Here is an 18,878-nt window from a genome sequence, read left to right as displayed (position 1 = left end):
ATTGTGGCACCGTGCATGCTGTAGAATTTTCGCAGCGGAAACATCTACCACAGAAATCTCCATTTCGGCCTCCGCTAAAAGAATTGACATGTCAATTCTTTTGGCAAAATCCATTGCCATCCATGTAGACAACGCACTTCCAAAGCGGTCCTAACGCAAGACACGGAAATTTGCTCACACGTTTTCCAAGCGGACATTCCACTCATTTTCCACCGTGTGAACAATCTTGTGAGTATGCTCCAGTGGTCTTTCGCCACTCTTTGTATACAATCTGCCTGCAATGGTGGCCATGTGACCTAGGCAGCCAAAGACTGGCCTTAGCATCAATGCTGGATCAGCGGAGGATTGAAGAAGTGGGCAGTGTTTATTTTGTTACTTACAACTATTTTATTTTTATTTTTTTAGGAACCGGAAAGGCCCTTCAATCTATGGCTGACCCCTGGTTTTCATGTGATTTCCCTTATTCTTCATGCAACATATGTTTAACAACACTTGTGTAGGATAGACTAGCCAGAGACTATGTTCATGTTTTTAATCTCCAGTCTGTTGTTGACCCCGAGAGACTGTAAATTCTAATTCACCAAGCATATGTGCTGAACGCTAATTATACGACATTAGATAAAACAGGCTGTCGTACTGACAGGCAAAAGGACGGATGTTTGGAACACAACTCCATTTTCTCAATACATTCAATTACTTAAACCATTATATCAATTCCCCTATGTAATGTAAAATAATTCACAATTCTGGTACACACTGTAATAACAAACCTCAACATAAACAACAGCGATGTGATAAGAACAAGTCAAAATAAGTCTCTATCCTGATTCCAATCACCATCTGTGCAAATTCTATGCAATTCCAGGCAAGGAAAGCAACAATATTTTCATCACAAATGTTTTGATCTTTTACAACATTCTCTAGGAAACATGATGGTGCTGCAGCTTTACTATATCATAAATCGGTTTATGTCAATGGCAATAACCACAAATGTTTCAGGAGAAGTTTCCAAAATAAATTCACTAGTAAATATAAGTCCTTGTGTCATCATGTGGTATTCAACCATAATTGTCAAAGAAAAATTGAACGACAACTCAGGGGTGTAGAAATTTAATAAGAAACTACTTGTTCATGGGACTAAAACGGAGCAAAATCTACTTGTCCCTTAATGACGATCCACTTGTCTGGGCCAATTTTGGCTTTTACGCTCTCATTTGTTCCTCCTTGCCCTATAATAGCCATAACTACCTACTATAATGATACCTTTTAATTTTTCAATAACATATTCTCTGAACCAAAAAATAAAAATAAAAAAATAAAGAAATATATATATATATATATATATATATATATATATATAAATCAGTGAAGTGAAATTTAAATAGTAAAAGTAGTAAAAGATAATATTGCAGATTTGGTGGCTTTCTATCAGGGCTGTGGATTCGGATTCGGAGTTGAGGAGTCGGACAAAATTTTGGGTACCTGGAGTCGGAATCTGCAAACAATGCGCCGACTCCGACTCCTACTAGATTTATATTGGAATTTAAAAAAAAGCAAGTTTAAATGTCCCAATTCACAAATAGTTATAAATAATGACTTCTCTACTGTAAGAATAAAGACCAATGCATGCAGTGCTTCACGTAACCGCAAAACAAACACGTTAATAGACAGTGAAGAAGCATGCTTTTCATGTGCTTCACTATATGGCACACAACGCACAATTAGGAGTGGCAATACTTATACTTTCCATAGTGTTGTGTTCTGCTGTTACAGGGAACCCATGGGTAACCTAGCCTCTCACTGATAAGGGATTAAGTAAATATGTTTTTTGCAGGACTAGAGACACTTGTATAAGTGAAGGGAATGGAGGGTCAATAGTTCAAAACTGAAGCTGTAAACCATTGGAAAAACTGCTGCCATTCAGCTAAGGCTATAAAAACTTGTAAACTCCGATTGTTAGCTTAAACTTTAAACATGACTATGGGATTCTACTAGGGAAATCATGTTTTATAATAAATACCCCTTCCTGGATCCTCCCACTGCCCTATCTTCAGCAGAAGATCAGCACACAAAAAGGAGAATGCAGCAGCTTCTGCCCAACTACCTCTCTCTGCTAGAAGAGCTAAGAAGAACTTGGTGGAACAGCTTCTTGGATTCAACTGTGTTTATAAATACATTTGCATATTAATATTGGGGAGTCGGAGTCGGGGAGTCGGAAGAACAAAAAACTGTGGAGTCGGAACATTTATCTACCGACTCCACAGCCCTGCTTTCTACACCATTTTTTTTTTACCCCTGTAGCTTTAAAAAAAAAATAATAATAATTTTTGGGGGCATACCAGGCTGTATGAGGGCAATTTTTTTTGCACCATAATCAGTTTTTTTTTTATTGGTACCATTTTGGTATTGATCTGACTTTTGAATCGCTTTTTAACTTTTTTTCCAGGATATTATAAAAATTGTAATTCTGTGGTTTGGTATTATAATTTTTTTTTTTACATTTATGTCATTTACCATATGGGATACATAATGTTATATTTTAATAGTTCGTACAATTACGCACGCAGCGATACTAAATATGTTTATTTTTATTATGTTTACATGTTTTTATATAGGAAAAGGGGGTGATTTGAACTTTTAACATGGAAGGGGTTAATGTGTGTCTTTTAAACTTTTATTACAACTTTTTTTGGTTATTTTTTTTGTTTTATACTTTATTAGACTTTTAGGAGCAATTATTAGATTCCTCATACAGATCAATAGTTTTATTGAATTCCATTGATCTGTGTGCTCTGCGATCCATTGATACAGCCTAGCTCAGCCAGGCTCTATCAATGACACAGACATCAGAGACACAGCAGCAGAGGTATGCCCTCTGGCTACCTCTATAGTGGATCTCGCACCCAACCCCCCCCCCCCCCCCCCTCCCGCGATCACGCTGGGGTGGGGGGGAAGATGATCCATCCCACTAGCCCACCAGGGAGCATTCACATGTCCCTTTAGACGGTGCCGACAGCTTTGACAGTGGCGATCTAAAGGGTTAATAGCCACCCGCTGAGAACAACCGGGGGCTGCAGAGTACGGAGCGTGCAGGAGTCGGGAGCCCACTCCATTAGAGCTGTGTATCACAGTATTTTTGTAACTTATGCTTCCTGGGGACGGGAACGTCGGAGAGCCATCAGCCTATCAGCGGCCGCATCGATGTTCTGCCTCAACCGGTGATAGGTTGAGAAGCCGGCTTACAGTGGCTTAGAATACAGCGTACAGTATAGAGTTCCAGCGCCGGCGGCCCGCAACAAACAGGAGGACGATGAGGGCAGCGCTTGCGGGTGACATGTGATTAGTTCCCCGAAGGGTACAGCGCAGCGCTGGGCTGATAATTAATTGGGGGGGGAAACAGAACACCGCTCACGGGTCACATATGATCAGTTACCCGATGTGGGGATAGCGCAGCTCTGGGTTGATAATTTAGTCATTCCCAAGGGGGAGGGGCCCAACCGGTGTTGCGGTATGGGAAAAATTAATATCGTGCAGGACAAAAATTTTGGTATTCGATATGAACCGGTATACCGCCAAGCACTACGCTCCATACAGACTGCTGAGCGCCACAGTGCTTGTCAGGTCCGTCCCTGTTTTCCCGAAGCAGGACTAAGGGCCAGAAAAATTCACCTGCCCGGCACCCGGAACTGCATGTCCCAGGCGTCGGGCGATAGGAATTCCACATCCCTGCAACCAAAATGGCTTCTATAACAGTTCCATCAGGGGTCCTGCCAGCTTTCCTTCCTAAATCTAAAGTCTGTATCATTTTATTAAAATTTGATAATCAAGGCCAAAGGGAAGCTAAATGACAACCCATATGGGATGTGTAATAGAAGCCATCTCCAGCTGTTTTTGTCAATATGTTACATTAATAAATTCAATGTAACACAATGGCCGACATTTATCATTGTCTTTAGATCGTTTTTTGTGTCTAGAAAAGGTGCAAAAGGCGCAAGCAGGGTTTATTTGCGCCTTTTTTGCACCTTTTGGTTTACACATTTCAGCAATCCACTGATTTTGGCAATACACATGATATGGAATGGTTTTATGAACTGCGCTTTTTTGTGAAAAGGCGCAAAAAAGCGCAAAGCCTGACCTGCACAAAATTTATCAAATGCTCTGTGACCATATAATAAATGTGGTGCTCCTACACATTACCAGCACACAAAAAAAGGTGTAGAAAAATGCTTCACTTACACCTACAATGATAAATGCCGGCCATTGTGCTGTGCTATTTAGCTACATTGTATTTGTTGCCTATAGCAGCTTTTCTAACGGTGATTTAAAAAAAATGTGAAAAGGTGTGATGTGATTGGTTGCTATGAGTGTACTAACCTCCTAGAGTTGTGCACAAGGATTGGTCCATCTCTACTGTAGGTATCAGGGATGTGGAAATCCTATCGCCCGACGCCCGGGACAAGTAGTTTTGGGCGCCGGGCAGGTGAATATGTACTAGATCTACCGACCTATGGGATGGTGATTGGTGTTCCTGGAACCTAGGAGCCCCCAATGTAATGCCGGATCACATGCAATCTGGGATAGGTAACAAAAAGGTGCAGAATCAAGATGACCCATAAATACATAAAGCCACCTGTGAATGGTATTACAATGTTACTGGCAATACAAACCAATGGAGCTCTACAGATTTGCTATAGTTTGCTTTTCCTGTAAGAAAGTGGGGTGAAACATAAAATTAAATACACTCATCTATATATATATATATATATATATATATATATATATATAAAACTCAACGTGTCTGTGTGTGTGTATGTATGTATGTATGTTCCACAAAAACTTTCAAACGGCTAAAGATATTAAAATGAAACTTGGCACACATGTTACTTATATGTCAACAACAAACATAGAATACGTAATTTAACCCTTACTCACCCCTATTTGCCAGGGGCGGGGCTTATGTTTAAAGTCCCATGCAAGTCCAAGGGAAATATATGTTCCTGCATAACTTCCAAACGGCTGGAGATATTTCGATAATACTTGGTCACATGTTACTTATATGTCCACTTAAAATATAGGATAGTTAATTTAACCCTTAACTACCCCCATTTGTGAGGGTTGGGGTTTTTGTTTAAAGTCCCATGCAAACCAATGGGAAATGTATGTTCCCATATAATTTCCGTACGGCTGGAGCTATTTCAATACCTGGTACACATATTACGGGTCGGGATATGAGGACGGGATGGGAGGTCGGGATAGGAGGTCAGGATAGGAGGACCAGATAGGAGGTCAAGATAGGAGGTCGAGATATGAGGACGGGAAAGGAGGTCGGGATAGGAGGTCTGGATAGGAGGTCGGGATAGGAGGTTGAGATATGAGGATGGGATAGGAGGTCGGGATAGGAGGTCGGGATAGGAGGTCGAGAAAGGAGGACGGGATAGGAGGTCGAGAAAGGAGGACGGGATAGGAGGTCGAGAAAGGAGGACGGGATAGGAGGTCGAGAAAGGAGGACGGGATAGGAGGTCGGGATAGGAGGTCGGGATAGAAGCTCGAGATTGGAGGACGGGATAGGAGGACGGGATAGGAGGTCGGGACAGGAGGTTGAGATAGGAGGACGGGAAAGGAGGTCGAGATGTGGGGTTGGGATAGGACAACAATATATGAGGATGGGATATGAAGTCAAAAGTTTCCTCCTTTGTTTATTTTCCTCCCCAACAAGGATTAGGAAGGAAAAACCGGGCAACGCCGGGTTCTCAGCTAGTTGACAAATAAATAATACATCCAGATAGAAATGCTGGATGTCTCAGGCAGATACATAAAGTACTACAACTGTGGTCTGTTTACACACTGTGTAAAAGTGCTGCCCCTTAAAAAGGCTCTCAGATGCTACTTTCGGGTAGTGTGAGGTGAGAGATTATTGACTACCAAACATGCCTCTGCAACCCACTCAAGGACATTTTGCCCAGTTGACAGACTTATGAGGACATATGAGGGCATGCACATATGGCAAACAGGCTCTAGATAGCCCAGACAGACCACCAGTAGGGAAGATTGTTTAATCCACTAAAGGGCATTAGCAGCTCCCACAGCTTCCTTGTCCACTATCAAGATATGGGTGGCACCTTCATTACATACTTCTGGCTCTGCCAGGACCATTTCCGGGCACTTACTATAAGAAAATATATCCAGGATACAGACAGCCCAACAGGGTACTAGGGCCTCTTTTCAGCTGTACAATCTGCCTCAATAAACTTACATATACTGACCCAGATTTGAACATGCGCCTGACACTAAAATGATCTGGTTTTGCCCATAAAAACAGATTGATTAATCTTGCATTCTTTTTTAGTCAATAAGTGTATGAGGTTCCCTCCCACCCTTAATGGCCAAACAAGGGAGACCTACATTTACTGACCCAGCTGTTCATGGAATAACTCAGTGTTCTAAGCTGGAATGTATGACAGTAATTGAAAAGAATGTACAAAAATTCTCCAAAAGTGAAGTGTAACTATGGGATCCGAGAGGCACCAAGGATCCACTAAATTATCAAACAGCAGGTAAGTAACATTCTACAGGGTGAGTAATAAAGGATGTCGCTAAATTATAGCCCCGATATTTATACATGAGAGAATATAACAATTATTTATTAACATAAAAAGACACATTTGTGGGGGATTTACCAAAACCTGTGCAGAGGAAAGTAATGTAGTTAAAAATATTAAAAGAAAAAGCTGATTGGCTGCTATGAGCAACTGGTCAACATTGCCTCTGCACAGGTTTTGATAAATCTCCCCTACTATCTCCCTAAGTTTTATCTATACACTACAAATAAAATAATATAAAATAGACTGAGGAACATCAAAAAGGATACAATTTTGATCAAAACAAACTAAAATGCGTAAAAGCTGATATACCACACGTCTGACAGGTAGCATGTTTTTAGACACATCAGATTAAATTTTTGATGTTGAAGGTTTCCACGTGTTTTTTTCTGGCTTTTTTTGTATATGAAAAAAAAATGCCACTAAAAACTGCTGTCATTTTGCACTCCCAGGATGCAGTTTCTGTAGTGTCGTTTTCAAAAATAGGCATTTGTTTCTTTTTTTTTTTCTTTCATTTTATCATATCAAGTCATGTGATTCTTTCAACATGTGACAAGGATTTCTATTGAACAAATGGGGGGAAAATGCCAGAGGAAATGCCAATGCTAAATCCACATGGCATATTTATGGCTTTTATTTTAATTTTATTTTTTGCTCCCATAGACTTCAAAAACACAGCATTGTCTCAACAGACTGAGATTTTGGAAAACTGTTACTGAGCCCAAAACTGCAGAAAAACGCCAAAGATGAGTGACAAAAAATTCAAGTGGAATTGGAGTTTTATTAATTCCTATTAACTTTTAGCTAACATCTGTCCACTGCATTTTTCCACAAAAAAAAAAAAGTGGAAACCTTAACTATAGGGTCAAACCTGTTCCTATAAGGATGCATGGCTAAGAAACAAATGGATTTTTCATCAGATTAATGGAAGAGGGTTACTCAAGGACTTTTACTACTTTAACTTTACAGCCAAATATGGTACATGAGTCCTCTTGACATTTCTACAGCTCATGCTCCTAAAGGCTCATGCTCTGCAGTCCCTATGGGCCCCTTAACATACCAATGGCCACTCCATGTGCAAGACAACTGATGACCTATATTACATGGCATAAGATTTAGAATGCAGAATAATCTTTACAATACAGTAGTCCCTCAAGTTACAATATGAATTGGTTCCAGGATGACAATTGCCTTATAACAGCCATAAATCTACAGACCCATATGCATCTTGTTTTTTGCGGAATCAATTGTACTTTGTAATGACACCTCTCATTTTTCTATAACATGCTTCGAAAAAAAAAAAAGAAAAAATATATATATATTTGTGAGGTGAAATTTTTTTTTTCATTCACATTGTGGTCAAGCTTACATGTTATACACTTTATTAGTCCCTTTGGGGACTTTTAGGAGGAATCACTAGATTTCGCATACAGATCAATGCAGTTCTATTGAATGCCATTGATCTGTATGATCTGTGCTTATTTGGTTGAGTCAAATGCAGATCCATGGGGCAGCCATGGATGAGAGGTAAGCCCTCTGGCTACCTCCACAGTGGATGACCCCCCCCCCACCCGTGATTGGGGGGGGGGCAGCGTTCCAACTGGGGGCCACCAGGTATGGAGCGGGCTTAAAGGAGTACTCTTGTGCAGAGTACTCCTGCTCCGTCCTGCCTGGGCTGCAAAAAAAATGAAAATAAACCATCACTCACCTTCCTGGGTTCCCGCGGAGCGCCACTACAGCTGATCGGTCCTCCGGTCCATCTTCTTCATACTTCCGTGTGAACGAAGCGTCACATGGCGCTCAGCCTATCACCAGCCGCCGCAATGTTCTGCCTCGGTCCATAATAGGCTGAGCGTCATGTGACGCTTCGTTCACACGGAAGTATGAAGAAGATGGACCGGAGGACCGATCAGCTGTAGTGGCGCTCCGCGGGAACCCAGGAAGGTGAGTGATGGTTTATTTTCATTTTTTTTGCAGCTCGGGCAGGACGGGGCAGGAGTACTCTGCACCAGAGTACTCCTTTAAGTCAGGAGCCTGCTTCATACACCTTGAGCACCGGCGTCTTAAAATTATAGGAGGAAGTCGGTCCAGCCCTGCTTGCCTGAAGCACGGTTAAATGTATGAAAAACTCACCTGCTCTGTGCCCAGAACTGCATGTCCTGGGCTTCGGGCGATAGGATTTCCACATCCCTGTAGGTAGATAACTATTACAGATAAAGCAAGTTCTTACATATAAAAGATAGAAAGAGCTGCTGGAAGCTGTAAATCACTGTCTATGTAGAGGACAGGAGCTTCTTCAGGGTCCTGTACAGAACACACAGTGTTCCGAAAAAGTAACATGGAGCCGCCCTCACCTGGTGTCCAAAGGAACAGCTGTCCCTGGAAAAGGTAAATAGTACAGAACATGTAGTACCATCCTGTACTGTAGGGAGGCACTACCAGACAGACAGTCAGTGCAAGCACTTCAGTAATACAGGGGTTTTACCAGTGAAATGCCCATTCTAATTGGTTAGTTCTTCCAGCCATTGACATGTTTCACAGATTTGGACTGTCAGTAGCATTGCATGTTGAGTATGGATTCATGTTACAATGGTCCAGAAAACACCATTGTATGTTAAAAATATTGTAAACTGAGGCCATTGTAAGTTGAGGGACCTCTTGACATTTTGACAGCTCATGCTCTACAGCACACTAAGTCCCTATGGGACCCTTAACATACCAATGGCCCCTACATGTGCAAGACAACGGATTACCTATATTACATAGCATAAGATTTAGAATGCAAAAAAATCTGTACAGTATGTGCTCATAGAATTCCATGGCCACCTTATAACCTCTGCACATGAGGCCCAATACAGAGGTTACACCATCATAGGCTTGGTGGGAGCAGATCCCACAGATGTAAACTGCTCCAAACTGTACAGCTTTCATGACAGGACCTTTTTGACACTCTATCAAATAAACATACAGTCATGGCCGCAAATGCTGGCACCCCTGAAATTTTTCCAGAAAATTAAGTATTTCTCACAAAAAAGGATTGCAGTAACACATGTTTTGCAATACACATGTTTATCCCCTTTGTGTGTATTGGAACTGAACCAAAAAAGGGAGGAAAAAAAAAAGAAAATTGGACATAATGTAACACCAAACTCCAAAAATGGGCTGGACAAAATTACTGGCACCCTTAAAGGGGTACTCCCCTGGAAAACTTTTTTCTTTAAATCAACTGGTGCCAGAAAGTTAAACAGATTTGTAAATCACTTCCATTAAAACATATTAATCCTTCCAGTACTTTTTAGGGGCTGTATACTAAAGGGAAATCCAAAAAAGAAATGCATTTCCTCTGATGTCATGACGACAGTGTTCTCTGCTGACCTCTGCTGTCTATTTTAGGAACTGTCCAGAGCAGCATATGTTTGCTATGGTGTTTCTCCTGTTCTGGACAGTTCCTAAAATGGACAACAGAGGTCAGCAGAGAGCACTGTGGTCATGACATCAGAGGAAATGCATTTGTTTTTTGGATTTCTCTTTAGTATACAGCCCCTAAAAAGGACTGGAAGGATTAAGATTTTATAATAGAAGTGATTTACAAATCTGTTTAACTTTCTGGCACCAGTTGATTTAAAAAAAAAAAAAATAGTTTTCCACGGGAGTACCCCTTTAATTTAATATTTGGTTGCACACCCTTTGGAAAAAATAACTGAAATCAGTGGCTTCCTATAACCATCAATAAGCTTCTTACACCTCTCAGCTGGAATGTTGGACCACTCTGCAAACTGCTCCAGGTCTCTCTTATTGGAAGGCGCCTTTTCCCAACAGCAACTTTAAGATCTCTCCACAGGTGTTCAATGGGATTTAGATCTGGACTCATTGCGGGCCACTTCAGAACTCTCCAGCGCTTTATTGCCATCCATTTCTGGGTGCTTTTTGATGTATGTTTGGGGTCATTGTCCTGCTGGAAGACCCAAGGTCTCGGACGCAAACCCAGCTTTCTGACACTGGGCTGTACAGTGCGACCCAAAATCCATTGGTTATCCTCAGATTTCCTGATTCCTTGCACACATTCAAGGCACCCAGTGCCAGAGGCAGCAGAAGGAAAAAAAAAAAACAACATCATTGACCCTCCACCATATTTCACTGTAGGTACTGTGTTCTTTTCTTTGTAGGCCTCATTCCATTTTTGGCAAACAGCAGAACGATGTGCTTTACCAAAAAGCTCTATCTTGGTCTCATCTGTCCACAAGACGTTTTCCCAGAAGGATTTTGGCTTACTCAAGTTCATTTTGGCAAAATGTAGTCTTGCTTTTTTATGTCTCTGTTTCAGCAGTGGGGTCCTCCTGGGTCTCCTGCCATAGCGTTTCATTTCATTTAAATGTCGACGGATAGTTCGCGCTGACACTGATGCTCCATGAGCCTGCAGGACAGCTTGAATATCTTTGGAACTTGTTTGGGGCTGCTTATCCATCATCTGGACTATCTTATGTTGACACCTTTCATCAATTTTTCTCTTCCATCCATGCCCAGGGAGATTAGCTACAGTGCCACGGGTGGCAAATCTAGATCTCTGGAGATGGACTTGTAACCTTTAGATTGTTGATATTTTTCCACAATTTTGGTTCTCAAGTCCTCAGACAGTTCTCTTCTCCTCTTTCTGTTGTCCATGCTTAATGTGGCACACACAGACACACAATGCAAAGACTAAGAGAACTTCTCTCCTTTTTATCTGCTTTCAGATGTGATTTTTATATTGCCCACACCTGTTACTTGCCCCCAGGTGAGTTTAAAGGAGCATCACATGCTTGAAACAATCTTATTTTTCCACAATTTTTAAAGGGTGCCAATAATTTTGTCCAGACCATTTTTGGAGTTTGGTGTGACATTATGTCCAATTTACCTTTTTTCCTTCCCTTTTTTGGTTTAGCTCCAATTCACACAAAGGGAATAAACATGTGTATAGCAAAACATGTGTTACTGCAATCCTTTTCTGAGAGAAATACTTAATTTTCTAAAAAAATTTCAGCGATGCCAACATTTACGGCCATGACTGTATGTATGCTACGTGTATCCCTCAAGGTGTCTAAATGCTTCCATTGCTACCTGTAAATGACCTAGGTTTTTTTTTTTTTTCGGTGGGGAAGTAACTCAGACATGCAATCTAATGAGCGTTCCCGGCATCCTTCACGGAACACACATAGACCACAGAGCTGGTACCACGTTCTCCGAGCAGTTTTCCATTTCCGCAGTCAATACTGGAAGAGTGATAAGCTTTTTTATGATGTGGAGTAGAGCAGCTGTGTGTGTAGCGCATCCAGCTATGAGACCCATCTGCCGCACAATGATGGGAGCGGAGGAGTCTGCTTGGACTTTTCCTACCAGTCATTATCATAAATACATTAAACCTTTAAATGGCCACTCAGCTCGGCCAAGGAAACACTGAGGCCATTAATTCAATAGAGCCAGGGATGTTTTCATACTGAACTCCATGTGAATGAAGCCTCGGCTGCCAGGGACCTCTTGTATCTGCAATACACCCCGCTCTCCTATGTCCAATCCATCCATGTGCGAGGGGTGAGGGGCGGTAGAATAAGATTACGTTTTACGACGACAAAATAACAAAGCAGCCTCTTATCCATTATAGCCTATAGCCATGTTTATTTAGGTAAATGGGCAATAAATGTCCAGATGGCCCCCACCACTGCTATAGAGAAGCAATCACAGCACTCCAGTAAGAGCTTTGTGAATGGCTCCTGTCATAGGTGTTGATGTAGTATTTAATGCACCGCTTATAATGCAGCCACTATGTCTACACCAGTGTTTTCCAAGGTGCCTCCAGCTGTTGCAAAACTACAACTCCCAGCATGCCCGGAAAGCCTCCAGCTGTTGCAAAACTACAACTCCCAGCATGCCCAGACAGCCTCCAGCTGTTGCAAGACTACAACTCCCAGCATGCCCAGACAGCCTCCAGCTGTTGCAAAACTACAACTCCCAGCATGCCCGGACAGCCTTCAGCTGCAGCTCTCCCAGCATGCCCGGACAGCCTCCAGCTGTTGCAAAACTACAACTCCCAGCATGCCCGGACAGCCTTCAGCTGCAGCTCTCCCAGCATGCCCGGACAGCCTCCAGCTGTTGCAAACCTACAACTCCCAGCATGCCCAGACAGCCTCCAGCTGTTGCAAAACTACAACTCCCAGCATGCCCGGACAGCCTTCAGCTGCAGCTCTCCCAGCATGCCCGGACAGCCTCCAGCTGTTGCAAAACTACAACTCCCAGCATGCCCGGACAGCCTTCAGCTGCAGCTCTCCCAGCATGCCCGGACAGCCTCCAGCTGTTGCAAAACTACAACTCCCAGCATGCCCGGACAGCCTTCAGCTGCGGCTCTCCCAGCATGCCCGGACAGCCTACAGCTGTTGCAAAACTACAACTCCCAGCATGCCCGGACAGCCCTCGGCTGTCCGGGCATGCTAGGAGTTGTAGTTTTGCAACAGCTGGAGGCACACTGGTTGAAAAACACTGGTCTACAGTAATATAAAGAACTATCAGGTGTGAGGTCCTGTGATGGCGTGTGATCCTGCCGCTCAGGGAGGAGGGAAGTCTGGCACCTGGGATCGCCACAATACTGATACCACCTATCATGGCATCTGAGTGAGTGGTCCATAACTGACCAGTTTATCTTTATTCCGGCAAGAAGAATTATCCTTCTGGGTTATCATATCTCTTTTTGGTTATCCTGTTATTTTTTACTTAGCTGGTTGTCTCCTGAGGAACCCTTCATATTGACTGTTTATATAGTACAAGGGGGAAACGCGTCGGGACATTTGTGATACCTAAGTGTTTCATAATACGCTGGTATTTAGGATTATAATTGTTATAGTTTTGCAACAGCTGGAGGCACACTGTAAAACACTAGTCTACAGTAATATAAAGAACTATCTAGTGTGCGGTCCTATGATGGCGTGTCATCCCATGGGCATATCAGCCAAAGGCTGTCTGGGCATGCTGGGAGTTGCAGTTTTGCAACAGCTGGAGGCAGACTGGTTGAAAAACACTAGTCTCCAGTAATATAAAGAACTATCAAGTGTGCGGTCCTATGATGGTGTGTGATCTGATGGCCGTATCAGTCAAATGTTGTCCAGGCATGCTGGGAGCTGTAGTTTTGCAACAGCTGGAGGCACACAGTTTGGAAAACACTGATCTACAGTAATATAAAGAACTATCAAGAGCATGGTCCAATGATGGCGTGTGATCCCATGGGCGTATCAACGTGTTACACGCTACTGAACATCTGTATTCACACACATTTGGTATTAGCTGGTGCACCGACCCCAGCGTCGGCAAATTAAATTTTGACTATTAAAGGACATCTGCAGCGTTATAACACTTCTCACCTATTTACAGAATAGGGGATAAGTGTTTGATCACAGGGGGTCCGACCGCTGGGACCTCCCGCAATCTCCTGAACCGGGCCCCCGCATTAGCGCTCAGTAAGTGCGCTAATGCGCGTAGCGTTGACCTAGAGAGGTCGATGGTACGCCCCCTCCCCATATAGTTCTATGGGAGAGTCGGGGAGGCATGAACGCTGCCTCCCCGCCTCTCCCATAGAACTACAAGGAGGAGGTGTGTTGGCCGCAGCATCTCATGCTGCGGCCGGCACGCCTCCTGCACGGGAGAGCCGGGGCAGAGCCGTGGCCCTGTGCAGGAGATCGCGGGGGTCCCAGCGGTCGGACCCCCGCGATCAAACACTTATCCCTGTCCTGCGGATAGGGGATAAGTTGTTTTCGTCCCACAGATGGGACCTGGTTAGATCATGACCTGTCAAGCCATGTAGGAAATGTCATGACTTAGGATGACTGGTCTGATGATCACTGTATAAGAAACTGTTCTTCCTTCCTCAAATCATTTCGAGGAATTGGCGACACATAGGCTGACAACGTAAGCGTTAACGTTGATAATGCCCCCATACAGCTCTGTGTGTGGTCTCCAAATGGTGGGGCTCCAGCTGCTGCAAAACTACAACTCCCAGCATTACCAGACAGCCAACGGAGGTCGGACGGCTGTCTGAGCTTGCTGGGAGTAGTAGATTTGCAACAGCTGGAGGTCAAACGACTGTCCGGGCATGCTGAGAGTGGTAGTTTTGCAACAGCTGGAGGTCCACAGTTTGGAGACCAAGTGCTGTATTATAGTCGCCGACAACTATTCTGTAATATAAAGGACAGCGGGTGCACCCCCACATCTCTTAGAACAGTGGTCTTCAACCTGCGGACCTCCAGATGTTGCAAAACTACAACTCCCAGCATGCCCGGACAGCCAACGGCTGTCCGGGCATGCTGGGAGTTGTAGTTTTGCAACATCTGGAGGTCCGCAGGTTGAAGACCACTGTCCTAGAAGGCAACGCAGACAAGCCCCCAGTGCTGTTTACACATATTTCTCCCTGTGTTATTCCATGAATGTGAGGCTGTCACACAACATTTACCTCTCTCAGCCTCCATGATACTATACATGTCCTCCCCCCACAAGAAGGGCACACACACAAGATCTGCCTGGGTCTGGAGCCTCCATCAATAATGCAGGGGTGGGGGGCACAGAGGGGTCAGCTCATATAGGACAGCTAGCAGCCCCAGGGCACAGGGGGCACCTCAGCCTGCCATGCTAGACATGATAGATGCAGATCACTCAGGCTCCATGAATGACACCCGTAACATAGTAAAGAACAGCAGCCCTACCAATGTGCACTTGTCCCAGGATCCCTCCCTGTAAGCCAAATCTGTCCCCAACAATGCATTGTAGCTGTGCCCATTGAGTGAGGGCACGGCCGGGCTGGCAGGGTTCACTTACCCTGTGATGGGGATCATTGCTGGTGCACGATGCGCGGGGGGATTTACACCCCTGGCTTTGTAGTCGGCATGCTCCACTATTGCTGTCACACTGGCGACAAATAACACGATCACACAAATCCCTTTCTTGTTTTCCACACCCCCGGAGCTGGAGGCGGTGCCCGGCTCCCTGCACAGCTCTTAAAGGGCCAGTCTCATGTCTGTGCTGCTGCTGCTGCTGCTGCTTGAATTACACCAGCATCTTCCTTTCTTCTCAATGGCTCTTGTAGGAGGAGGCAGGGGGAATGTCTATATTGCTTCAAGTACATAGCGCTATAATACCACTCTCTCCAAACAAAGAAAGACACCAGTACAGATAGGACATTGAAGGGGGTTAGCTTCAGCTACAGGCACTTTGTATGGCCAGTGCTACAGCTTCCACTTTTGTTCCACCCCTACTTTCCTAGAGTCCTGAATGATACGTTTACCTAGTAATGCAGCAAAGCAGAAGTGAAGTTTGGAACATGACATCCTTAGGAAAGCTGGGTGGAAAGCTGGGGTGCTAAGGGTAGGCGCTATTAGAAGGAGATTGATCAAAACCTGTGCAGAGGAAAAGTTGCTGAGTTGCCCATAGCAACCAATCAGATCGCTTCTTTCCTTTTTCACAGGTCTCTTCAAAAATGAAAGAAGCAATCTGATTGGTTGCCATGGGCAACTGCACCTCTCTTCCTCTACACAGGTTTTTTTTTATAAATCTCCCCCATTGTTTATATTAGCAGATTTTCTTAAAGCACATACAAGAAAGAACAAAATGCGTTTACAGATCAAAATGACACTTTATTGAATACAAAAACACATTAAAAAACCCACATAGGGGCGAAGGGAATACAAAATACAATAATAATAATAATAGTCACAATGGACCGGATAGTCACAATGGCCACAGTGGGACGGAGTATACCGTATTTTTCGCCCTATAGGACGCACCGGCGTATAATACAATTTATAGGTGCAAAATCTAAAAAAATAAAGATTTTGAACCCAATAGTGGTCTTCAACCTGTGGACCTCCAGATGTTGCAAAACTACAAGCCTATGGCTGCCCAGGCATGCTGGGAGTTGTAGTTTTGCAACATCTGGAGGTCCGCAGATTGAAGACCACTGCATAGGAGGTAATACTCATCGCTGTCGCCGTGTCCCCGTCGCTCCGGAACGTCTCTGCTGCCGGCCGGGTATCCTCGCCGCCATTACGTCGTTACGCATGCCGACGCACGTACGCGATGATTTGATGACGAGGGTATTTTTCGCCCTATAGGACGCACCGGCGTATAATACAATTTATAGGTGCAAAATCTAAAAAAAATAAAGATTTTGAACCCAATAGTGGTCTTCAACCTGTGGACCTCCAGATGTTGCAAAACTACAACTCCCAGCATGCCCGGACAGCCTACGGCTGTCCGGGCATGCTGGGAGTTGTAGTTTTGCAACATCTGGAGGTCCACAGATTGAAGACCACTGCATAGGAGGTAATACTCATCGCTGTCGCCGTGTCCCCGTCGCTCCGGAACGTCTCTGCTGCCGGACGGGTATCCTCGCTCTCTGTCGCCGCCATTACGTCGTTGCGCACGCCGACGCACGTACGCGACGATTTGATGACGAGGAAGGAGAGCGCCGGCCATACAGGGGATCCCTGAACGGAGAAGACACCGAGGAGGCAGGTAAGGTCGCTCCCGCCCGGTGAAATCGCGGCAGTCCCAAACAGCCCGACTGAACAGCCGGGTTAGTGTCACTTTCCCTTCAGACGCAGCGGTCAGCTTTGATCGCCGTGTCTGAAGGGTTAATACAGGGCATCACCGCGATCGGTGATGTCCTGTATTAGCTGTGGGTACCGGCCGTTGATGGCCGCGCGGACCGCCGCGATAGGGGGTGTATTCGCTGTATAAGACGCACCGACTTTTTCCGCCCAGTCTTATACGGCGAAAAATACGGTACCTGGGTAGCCACACACTGGGGTTCAGTGTGTGGCTACCCAGGTATACTCTGTCCCACTGTGGCTCCGTTATATGTCTGGTATATGTATTTCTATTTATAGTAATGGAGTGTACTAATGTGTTGTCTTATATTGCTCTGTATGAGCTTAGTCCCAGCTATTAGGGATTGTTCATAACATACCTTCCCTTGCACTTTACTATATTAATTCATTTAGTCTATTTGTAGCCCCCGCTCTTAGTCCGGTCCATTGTGACTATTATTATTATTGTATTTTGTATTCCCTTCACCCCTATGTGGGTTTATTAATGTGTTTTTTGTATTCAATAAAGTATCATTTTGATCTGTAAACGCATTTTGTTCTTTCTTGTATGTAATCTTAAGTTAGCATGGGATCAGTTACCCATTGGGGTTATTGTATACAGTACAGACCAAAAATTTGGACAGACCTTCTCATTCAGTTTTCTTTATTTTCATGACTATGAAAATTGTAGATTCACATTGAAGGCATCAAAACTATGAATTAACACGTGGAATTATATACATAACAAAAAAGTGTGAAACAACTGAAAATATGTCGTATTCTAGGTTCTTCAAAGTAGCCACCTTTTTCTTTGATTACTGCTTTGCACACTCTTGGCATTCTCTTGTTGAGATTCAAGAGGTAGTCACCTGAAATGGTTTTCACTTCACAGGTGTGCTGGTGTGGAGGAGGAGGTGTGATGGTGTGGGGGTGTGGGGCTTTGCTGGTGACACTTGGGGATTTATTCAAAATTGAAGGCATTCTGAACCAGCATGGCTACCACAGCATCTTGCAGCGGCATGCTATTCCATCCGGTTTGCGTTTAGTTGGACCATCATTTATTTTTCAACAGGACAATGACCCCAAACACACCTCCAGGCTGTGTAAGGGCTATTTGACCAAGAAGGAGAGACAATGGGGTGCTGCGCCAGATGACCTGACCTCCACAGTCACCGGACCTGAACCCAATCGAGATGGTTTGGGGTGAGCTGGACTGCAGAGTGAAGGCAAAAAGTGCCAACAAGTGATAAGCATCTCTTCAAGACTGTTGGAAGACCATTTCAGGTGACTACCTCTTGAAGCTCATCAAGAGAATGTCAAGAGTGTGCAAAGCAGTAATCAAAGCAAAAGGTGGCTAGAACCTAGAATATGACATATTTTCACACTTTTTTGTTATGTATATAATTCCACATGTGTTAATTAATAGTTTTGATGCCTTCAGTGTGAATCTACAATTTTCATAGTCATGAAAATAAAGAAAACTCTGAAAGAGAAAGTGTGTCCAAACTTTTGGTCTGTATTGTATATCCAGATTCTCTTTAAGTAGCCATACACATTCCTCATGAAAGGTAGTAATTAAGTTAAGTTAGGCTGGGTTCACACTACGGTTTTCAACTACGGTTCCCGCATACGTTTTCATTAGTGAAAACGTATGGAACGGTATTGAAAACCGTATACA

The 18,878-nt window shown here is 43.9% G+C and overlaps 1 protein-coding gene across 3 annotated transcripts in view; it reads right to left on the bottom strand.

Annotated features, from left to right (window-relative positions):
* The window catches only part of SH2B2 (SH2B adaptor protein 2), a 126,990-nt gene extending 110,966 nt beyond the window's left edge, over window positions 1–16,024 (bottom strand). For 2 of the 3 annotated variants that reach the window (XM_056558506.1, XM_056558502.1), the window contains exon 1: window positions 15,432–16,024. The gene's annotated coding sequence lies outside the window, so the exon portion shown is untranslated. The remainder of the gene's footprint in view (window positions 1–15,431) is intronic. The other variant, XM_056558503.1, reaches the window with a different exon arrangement.
* Window positions 16,025–18,878: the final 2,854 nt, after the last annotated feature.

The sequence above is a fragment of the Hyla sarda genome, chromosome 2, assembly GCF_029499605.1.
Source record: "Hyla sarda isolate aHylSar1 chromosome 2, aHylSar1.hap1, whole genome shotgun sequence".
Lineage (NCBI taxonomy): Eukaryota > Metazoa > Chordata > Amphibia > Anura > Hylidae > Hyla > Hyla sarda.
Note: the sequence above shows the minus strand (reverse complement) of the source record. Positions and strands in the feature narration are given on the sequence as shown.